Here is an 8,982-nt window from a genome sequence, read left to right as displayed (position 1 = left end):
ATGGAAAGTTATTCTTTAATGGGTACAGAGTTTCAGTTTTGCAACATAAGAATAGTTCTGGAGATGGATGACAGTGATGGTTGCACAATATGAATGTACTTAATACCCCTAAACTGTATGTTTAAATATTTTTAAGATGCTAAATTTTATGCTATATGTATTTTACTACAGTAAAAAAAATTGAAAAAAAAATGGGTCTAACAGTACTATTTACCTCCCTGGGTTATTGTGAGGCTTATATGAGATAATACAGGGGATGTGGACTTAGTATATAGCAAGTGCTCAATTAATGATAGCTTTGATTATTATTGTTTTAACTCTGTGCTCATCTGAGTCACATAAATAACTTGAGTCTTGTGATTATACCTTAGTTTTCTGCCATGGCCAGTCACTTTGGAGTTAAGAGGAATACATGTCCAGTTGTGCCCCAGGGATTGCTTGGCCCTAAGGGTAGCAGATTCATAATTCCCCAAAGGACTCTCTGATTAGCCAAACACCCCCATTCTACAGGATGCAGAGAGTTCTTTGGTCCCTGTGATAGAAACTTCAATGCTCACCAGACATTCCATCTATTTTCTCATATCCAGTTTTTTTTCTTTTTTCCAGATAGAGACCCTTTTATGGATAATAGTTTGGGACAGATTGGGAAAGTTCCAGGGCCTGTAGTGATGAGATTCCCAGGAACAGAGTGGCCCAGACAGACCAGCAGACAAAGGGACAGGGAAACAAAACCAAATGGGTAAACAGTTGTGTCCAGGTATCAGATCTAGCTCTGGAGACTTGGTGGAGCAGGGCTGACAGGGGCTTCCATCCTGGTAGGGCCCCTCTCCTCACTCCCTGCTGCCCTCATCTGGCATGCTGGGACCTTTGGCAGGTAGAGTTTCCAGGGCTATGGAATGGTTGGTCTGAGTGGGCAGAGGATCAAGGCTCTTGGAGACTCCCTGGAGAGGTGGAGGCCTGGGTGGTGTGGAGTTAGCAGCACTGGGGGGAATCTGGCCAGGCTCCCAGTGCCTGGGGTGCGGCCACTGCTCAGCAGGGCCCCTGTGTCAAGTGCAGGCCCCCTACCCTGCCCACTACACCAACATGGTGCAATAAAGTTTCCAGTGGTTAAGTCGGTGTTGAACAGGAGAGCTGGAGGCTTGCAGACAGGCAGGGGCTCAGAAGAGAAGCCCCAGCCACCCACCACGTCGTCTCAGTGGGCTCTAACTGCATTAAGTCAATCTTGGGCACTGGAGTGATGTCCGGCCCCGATTTCCACATGGTACTCCCTGCAGGGGCTCAGCCCCTCAGACCAGTGCCAAAGCCTGCTCGGTGGGGCAGAAGCAGGGCAGCGGGGTGCCCACAGTGTCCACGATCGCTGCCAGGTGCTCATCCTGTGCCTGAGGCCCACAGAGCTGCATGAAGTCTGCCCGCCGCAGACTCAAGTACTCAAGGTTGTGGCCAGAGAAGCCTCAGCAGCCCAGGATCTGCGTAGTGATGGCCTCCTCAGGTGCGGGGCCCAGGTAGCCAGGGTTCTGTGGGGTGGCCACATAGGCCAATGCCTTGAGTGGTTGCTCAGGGGTATCTTGAGGATAGAAAGTGACCTCCTCGGTATCACAGGCCAAGCACTGCCTCCCGACATTCATGTACTTCAGGGCCTCACTCACCTGGTCGCCTGGCACCTGGTGGGCCGCGCCCCAAGTGCAGCCCTCATGATCTTCAAGGAGAATCACCACACGGCCAGGCATCTCGTCGCTGCCCCGACGGAAGGTGTCTCCCTGCCAGAAATGGTGGCTGTAGCCGCGCACGAAGCTCACACGGCTGTCGCTGTAGGTGAAGTCAGGCCTCCATACGAGAGGGCCGTAACCGAAAATCCACAGCGCTTGAGCATCGCTGTCGTCCCCCCGGGTTCTGGGCGCAGGGGACGGTGAGCGGGGCGGGTGTTCGGGACTGCGGATTCCTGCATCATGGTGCCGGGCTCAGGAGGCTGCCACCTTGGCCAAGGTCAAGCAGGTACCTGAGCGCCTCTCTGAAGAAATACCAGACGGAGCAAAGGAGCAAAGACGACGCCCTGGACAAGTGTCAGGCTGAGCTGAAGAAACTCCGCAAGAAGAGCCAGGGGAGCAAGGACCCGCAGAAGTACTCGGACAAGGAGCTGCCGTACATCGACGCCATGGGCAACAAGCAGGGCGAGCTGGAGGGCTACGTGCCCAACGGCTACCAGACGGCTCTCACCGAGGACCGCTGGCGGTTCTGCTTCCTCGTGGAGAAGCAGCACGCCGTGGCCAAGAACTCCGCCGCCCACCTCGCCAAGGGCAAGGAGCTGCTGGCCCAGAAGCTGCCGCTGCGGCAACGGGCCCGCGCCGACCCCACCAAGATCCCCGACCAGCGGATGCAGCAAGGGGCTAGCGGCAATGGCGCCATCCTCCCCAGCACCCTGTCGGCCTCCAAGTCCAACCTGGTCATCTCAGACCCCATTCCGGGCGCCAAGCCCCTGCCGGTGCCCCCCGAGCTGGCACCGTTTGTCGGGTCCCAGAGCAAGCTGAGCGACTCGTACTCCAACACGCTGCCCGTGCGCAAGAGCGTTACCCCCCAAAACAGCTATGCAGCCACTGAGAACAAGACTCTGCCCCGCTCCAGCTCCAGGGCCGCCGGCCTGCAGCGCAACGGGCGCATGCGGGTGAAGGCCATCTTCTCCCACGCAGCGAGGGACAACAGCACCCTGCTGAGCTTCAAGGAAGGGGACCTCATTGCTCTGCTGCTGCTCGAGGCCCAGGACGGCTGGCACTACGGCGAGAGCGAGAAGACCAAGATGCTGCAGCAGGCAAGAGCAGCAGCACCAGGAACCTCCTGGAGAAGGCCGACCTGGCCCTGCCCGCCCCCCCCCCCCACTACGGCGCGTCCTCCTGGGCCTTCCCCACCCAGATGGCTGGCACCTTTAAGCAGCGGCCCTACAGCGTGGCCGTGCCCGCCTTCTCCCAGTGTCTGGACCACTATGGTGCCAGGTCCGTGAGCAGGAATCCCTTCACCCATGTACAGCTGAAGCCCACGGTGACCAACGACAGGTCTGCTCCCCTCCTCAGCTGACGGCCACGTCTGCTCTGCTGCCCATGTAGCCACCACCCCACCCACACATGGAACCTGTCTGTCACCATCTGCGGGTTCCTGCTTAGGGAATGGCCGCGCCCCTGCCTGCTGGGCTGTGCCCACTGCAGTCTGGCCTGGATCCCGGCTGTACCTGGCAGAGACTGCACGGACTGAGGGCTGGTCCCTGAGAGGCCCTGGGGCAGAGGGACCCTCCTCGTTGAGGGCAGGCACCTCTGGGCCATGGGCCGTGGAGCCCTGGGGCACCCTTGGGTCTGGAGGACAGGGAGGACATCCAGCCAGCAGGAGCTGGAAGCGGAGCCCAGCTGCCATCCCTCCCACATGTGTAGTCAATAAACAGGCTGCCCCTCCCCCACCCAAAAAAAAGCCTTTATTCAGACTACTTTTAAATAACTGGTTGTTTTTATTGTCAGTGTTTTATTTTCCCCAAGTGTATTTTTTCTCTATTCTTCTATTTCTTTGTTTCCCTTTATATATATATATGTATAAAATTCTTATATATATATATGTGTGTGTGTGTGTGTATAATTTCCAATCCAGGATATTGCCCTGTCACCCATGAAAACTATTCTGGCACCAAAAGTAATTACAAATGTTAAGTGTAATAGAAAAGTAGAGCAAAGAGCCATTCAGCTTCAGTCTTTACATACCATGAATAAAACATTAAAATGTCACATGGAGAAGTTTACATGGTGATTGTTCACCTGCAGTACTGTAGACTTTCAACTTTTTGTCCCCTTTTCAGTGAAACAAAGTAAAAATATTCATCTACCATTACTGTTATTTGCTGATTTTATTTTATTTTGATGGTACTGTTCTATCCTTATGACACTATTGCAACCAAATTGGCTTTACTATCTTGGCTTTAGTAGGTATAGAAGACAATGGATTCCCATCTTTATTGCTGTAATGTGTTAAGTATTATATGCTAGTAGAATCTAGTTTGTCTCAGGTGAAAGTATTCTTTGAGTTTCCATTTTGAATGTATTTGGACTAAACAAACAATAAACTACTGATGTCTGCAGCAAAAAAAAAAAAAAAAAAGAAAGAAAGCCTAAAGGTGTCGAAGGGAATGTTCAGCTGGAAACCGGAGATAAAATAAACTTTATAATTGATAACAATGAACATACTGGTGCTGTAAGTGCTCGTAACATTGTGCTGTTGAAAAAGAAACAAGCCCGCTGTCAGGGAGTAGTTTGTTCCATGAAGGGGGCATTTGGCTTTATCGAAAGAGGTGATGTTGTAAAAGAGATATTCTTTCACTATAGTGAATTTAAGGGTGACCTAGAAACCTTACAGCCTGGAGATGACGTGGAATTCACAATCAAGGACAGAAATGGTAAAGAAATTGCAACACATGTCAGACTATTGCCTCAAGGAACCGTCATTTTTGAAGATATCAGCATTGAACATTTTGAAGGAATTGTAACCAAAGTTATTCCAAAAGTAGCCAGTAAAAACCAGAATGACCCATTGCCAGGATGCATCAAAGTTGCCTCTGTGATTCCTAAAGAACTTCCCTTTGGAGACAAAGATGCAAAATCCAAGATGACTGTTCTGGAAGGTGACCATGTTAGGTTTAATATTTCAACAGAACGACGTGACAAATCAGAATGAGCAACCAATATGGAAGTTCTATCAAATACATTTCAGTTCACTAATAAAGCCAGAGAAATGGATGTGATTGCTGCCCCGAGAGATGGTTTTGGTTTCACCAAGTGTGTGGATCGTGATGCTCATGTGTTCTTCTACTTCACTGAAATTCTGGATGGGAACCAGCTCCATATTGCAGATGAAGTAGAGTTTACTGTGGTTCTTGATATGCTCTCTGCCCAAAGAAATCATGCTATTAGGATTAAAAAACTTCCCAAAGGCATGGTTTCCTTCCATTCCCATTTGGATCATCGTTTTCTGGACACTGTAGAAAAAGAAGCCACTTTTTCCAATCCTAAAAGCACTAGCACAAATAAAGGCAAAGAGAAGGAGGCGGAGGATGGCATTATTGCTTATGATGATTGTGAGGTGAAACTGGCTATTGCTTTTCGAGCCAAGGATGTGGAAGGATCTACTTCTCCTCAAATAGGAGATAAGGTTAAATTTAGTATTAGTGACAGAGGCCTGGACAGCAGATTGCAACTTGTGTATGACTTTTAGATCATAATTCCAACTCCAAGAGGCTCTTGGGTTATGTGGCAACTGTGACGGATAATTTTGGATTTATTGAAACAGCCAATCATAATAAGGAAATTTTGAATTGTATTGACTTTATTTTACTGTATTCTAGTTCTGAGATTACTGACCAGAGGGCAGTATGTGTGTGTTGATGTCTGTCTTGGTTCTTCTGGGACAATTATGATTTAGAAGATTCTGTCCCACCATTTATGTATACCAAAAAATACTTTCCTAATTCCTGAATGTGACACAACTTTATTGTCAGATTTTATATTGTGATTTTAGGCTATGAAAATGTGATCATTATATGTACATCGAGTAATTTTTATTTATTGTGAATGTTTGAGTAGCTCACTAGCCCAGCCCTCCTCTATATTGGCTAAGAGAGTTATTACATTTTTTAACTATGTATTTGACAGCAACGTGTATCTTGCTATCGTTTTTGGAATACTCAGTCTATTGCTATAACATTTTAAATGAGACCATGAAATTTAAGGGATTCTGATTAAGTTAATGAGTATGGTTCCAGGCTCTTTCCTCTGGGTCCTTGAAAGAGAATAAAGGTTATGTTTATCTTTGTTATCAGGTTTGCTTAATTCTTTTGAACTATGATCTTAAAGGCACAAAGAGTACCAACCACCTTGCTCTTTTGTTAATAGCAGATTTATATTGCAACAAGAAAATTGTTTTTCAGAATAAAGCTCAGTTAAAATCAACTTAATTCATTGTTGAATTTCTAAAACAGAATTTGGACTTATATCAACATCAACATGTATATATGCTAAATGGTCCTCAACTATTGTCTGAATTTAATAAATGATCAATTTTTAAAGCATTTTAATATTAAAAGTTATTAAAGAATGTGGTCATAGCAGTCTTACCTCTGCATTTTCTTTCAATTGTAAATTGCAATTATTTGTTGGATATTTTGGCTATAAAAATGAAAATGTGAAACATTTTACTGCAATGATCCCCGTGCATTTTTTCTGGTGTCTCAGGCTTCCAGTTGGACTTGAATTCCCATGTTGTCTAGTTTCCTACCTAGAGGTGTATCTTCTAGCAAGGAAACAGAAAAGAGTCAACAACTATTTGACCAGAAATGAGTTTTCACTTACCTTGTAAAACAAAAGCACAAACAAAAGAGAAAATGGTCGGAGAGAGCTCCCAAAACAGAATAATATAACGAGAAAGATTTTCCAGGTGTCTCCACAATCAAATCCATTAAACAAAAATAAACAAATAAATAAAAATAAGAAAGCTTCTCACGGGACAAAGGAAGGGTTGCGGCCTCCAATCTTCTTTATAGGTATGACCCCCGCTGTAAACAGTGGATCAAGGTGGCCTCCATGAACCAGTGCCGTGTGGATTTCTACCTCGTCTCCATTGAAGACACGCTGGTGGCCGTCGGAGGCCGGAATGAGAATGGAGCTCTCTCGTCGGTAGAAACGTACAGTCCCAAGACCGACTCCTGGTCCCATGTGGCCGGCCTGCCAACGTTCACGTACGGCCACGCGGGCACCATCTACAAAGACTTCGTGTACATCTCGGGGGGCCACGACTACCAGATCGGCCCTTACCGCAAGAACCTGCTGTGCTAGGACCACCGGATGGACATGTGAGAGGAGCAGCGGCCCATGACCACGGCCCACGGATGGCACAGCATGTGCGGCCTGGGCGACAGCATCTACTCCATCGGGGGCAGCGATGACAACATCGAGTCTATGGAGCGCTTTGTCGTGCTGGGCCTGGAGGCCTACAGCCCGCAGGCAACCAGTGGACCCCCGTGGCGCCGCTGCTGCACGCCAACAGCGAGTCGGGCGTGGCCGTGTGGAAGGGCCGCATCTGCATCCCGGCGGGTACAGCTGGGAGAACACCGCCTTCCCCAAGACCCTGCCGGTGTACGACCGCGAGGCCAACAAGTGGAGCAAAGGCATCGACCTGCCCAAGGCCATTGCCGGCCTGTCGGCCTGCGTCTGTGCCCTGAGGCCGCGGCTGGAGGACAAGAAGAAGGGCAAGGGCAAGAGACACCAGGACTGGGGCTAGTGATTCGCCGGCGCCCGCCTGGGCCTCGGCCATTGCCGAGCTCCCGAGTGTCTGTAGACCAGCAGCTACTGCTCAGATCCTAGCAACATCAGGCACTACTTTAGTAGCTTTTTTTACTTTTATGATTCCTGGTATTTCTATGATATCACAGTAACCGATTAAATGTTATATGTAACTTTAAAAAAAACTAGACAGACAGGACCTTGTTAGGCAGGACCATGTATTGATAACTGTTTCTGGCCCATGGAATGTGGGTGAAAGTGACATGCATGACCTCTGGCCAGCTGTATGCCCTCCAGCTCTCTCTCCTCTTTCCTCAATGACTGAGGAGACCTCCTGCTCCAGATGCAGTAGCTACATGATGATAATGCATCAGTCAGCCTGGATCCCTGAGCCATTGTGTGGAGCAGAGGCCTTGACAACCTACATTGGACATTTTACATGAAGAAGAAATAAACCTTGGTGATGTTAACCCTTTGAGACTTTGCAGTTGTTTGTTGCAGCAGCAACAAACCTAGCTTAATAAATAAACACATTTTTGTCAGCCAAAAACTGGCATTTTACATGAATACGTTGCAGTGTGCAGCTCTTCACAGTTTATTGTAGAGTAGGCTCACACACATCATCTTTTTTGGTCCTTAGAACAATTGTGTATATGGAAATTCCCCCTGATAAGAGCTCAGTAAGTGTTCTTCCTTATGTAAGGACTTCTCTAAAGTCTCCATTTCTATATATATCCATTATTCAGTAAGTCTGTCTCCTCACTACACCCAAATTCTGCCACCATAGTTTCTGAACTGTATTGCATGTATTTGTTTGTAATCTGCCTCCCCATATCAGGCTGGAAGCTCCTGGATTCTGTCTTATTGAAGTCACAGGCAATATCTTGTAGATTTTGTGTCTATTCCAGCACCTGGAGCATAGTAGGTGTTTTAACGCTGACTGAATGAGTCGTCAATTATGTGAAGTAGGCAGGGCAGGTGTTATTAGTTCCGTTTTACTGAGCTGCAGTGAAGTTTAGGGATTTGCCCCAAGTCAGACAGCGAGGAAGTGGCAGAGTCTGGGGTGAGTCCCGTCTTCTGGCTAGAGAGCCCTGTGTGACAATCACTGAGTGTTTCCTGCACAGGCAGTTCTGAGGATCAAATGAGATCACGTGTTCAATAGCACTTCATACTTGGGGAGGAGCTGAGACATGTAAGGCATTCTCATTACTTTCACATTTCCTGTCTCCAAACAGCAGGTCAGGAGTCCCATGTGGTGATGTCAGAAACTGGAGAAGGGCCTGGCTGGAATCCTGCACACATTGAGGAAAGGACCAGGATGGAAGTTCCCTGGAGGAGGAGACCTCTGTGCCCCACCCTCAGCTGCACAGCAGTGCCTGGAGCATGGTAGGTGTCCAATACATTGTTCCATTGAACACACAGGAAACAAGAAAGGAGGCTCCAATGTGAACTCTGAAGGGACGGGCCTGTGAAGGGAGTGGGTGTGTGGGGACCCTGCCGAGGCTCCCTTCCTTCCCTCCCTCTGGTTATGTGAATCCCCTGGGCCCATATGTTGTTTGTCAAAGATGTCAGGCTGGGTTGGTGGGATAGTTTCACTCTTCTGAAAAGCCTTGTAGACACCCCAGTTGGACTTTCATAGCACGGCTGTGCATAACATGGGTCCATCTATGATGTGGATGGA

General features: G+C 48.2%; 2 pseudogenes across 1 annotated transcript; one reads left to right on the top strand and one right to left on the bottom strand.

Annotated features, from left to right (window-relative positions):
- Positions 1-1,286: 1,286 nt before the first annotated feature.
- LOC105806829 lies at positions 1,287-1,951 on the bottom strand (annotated as a pseudogene).
- Positions 1,947-7,299, top strand: LOC105806810 (annotated as a pseudogene). Its single transcript, XR_001137293.1, has 5 exons — positions 1,947-1,951; positions 1,993-2,803; positions 2,905-3,044; positions 4,110-5,359; positions 6,563-7,299. The product of XR_001137293.1 is annotated as an uncharacterized LOC105806810 (transcript).
- Positions 7,300-8,982: the final 1,683 nt, after the last annotated feature.

The sequence above is a fragment of the Propithecus coquereli genome, unplaced genomic scaffold (assembly GCF_000956105.1).
Source record: "Propithecus coquereli isolate 6110/MARCELLA unplaced genomic scaffold, Pcoq_1.0 Scaffold147, whole genome shotgun sequence".
Taxonomy (NCBI): Eukaryota; Metazoa; Chordata; class Mammalia; order Primates; family Indriidae; genus Propithecus; species Propithecus coquereli.
Note: the sequence above shows the minus strand (reverse complement) of the source record. Positions and strands in the feature narration are given on the sequence as shown.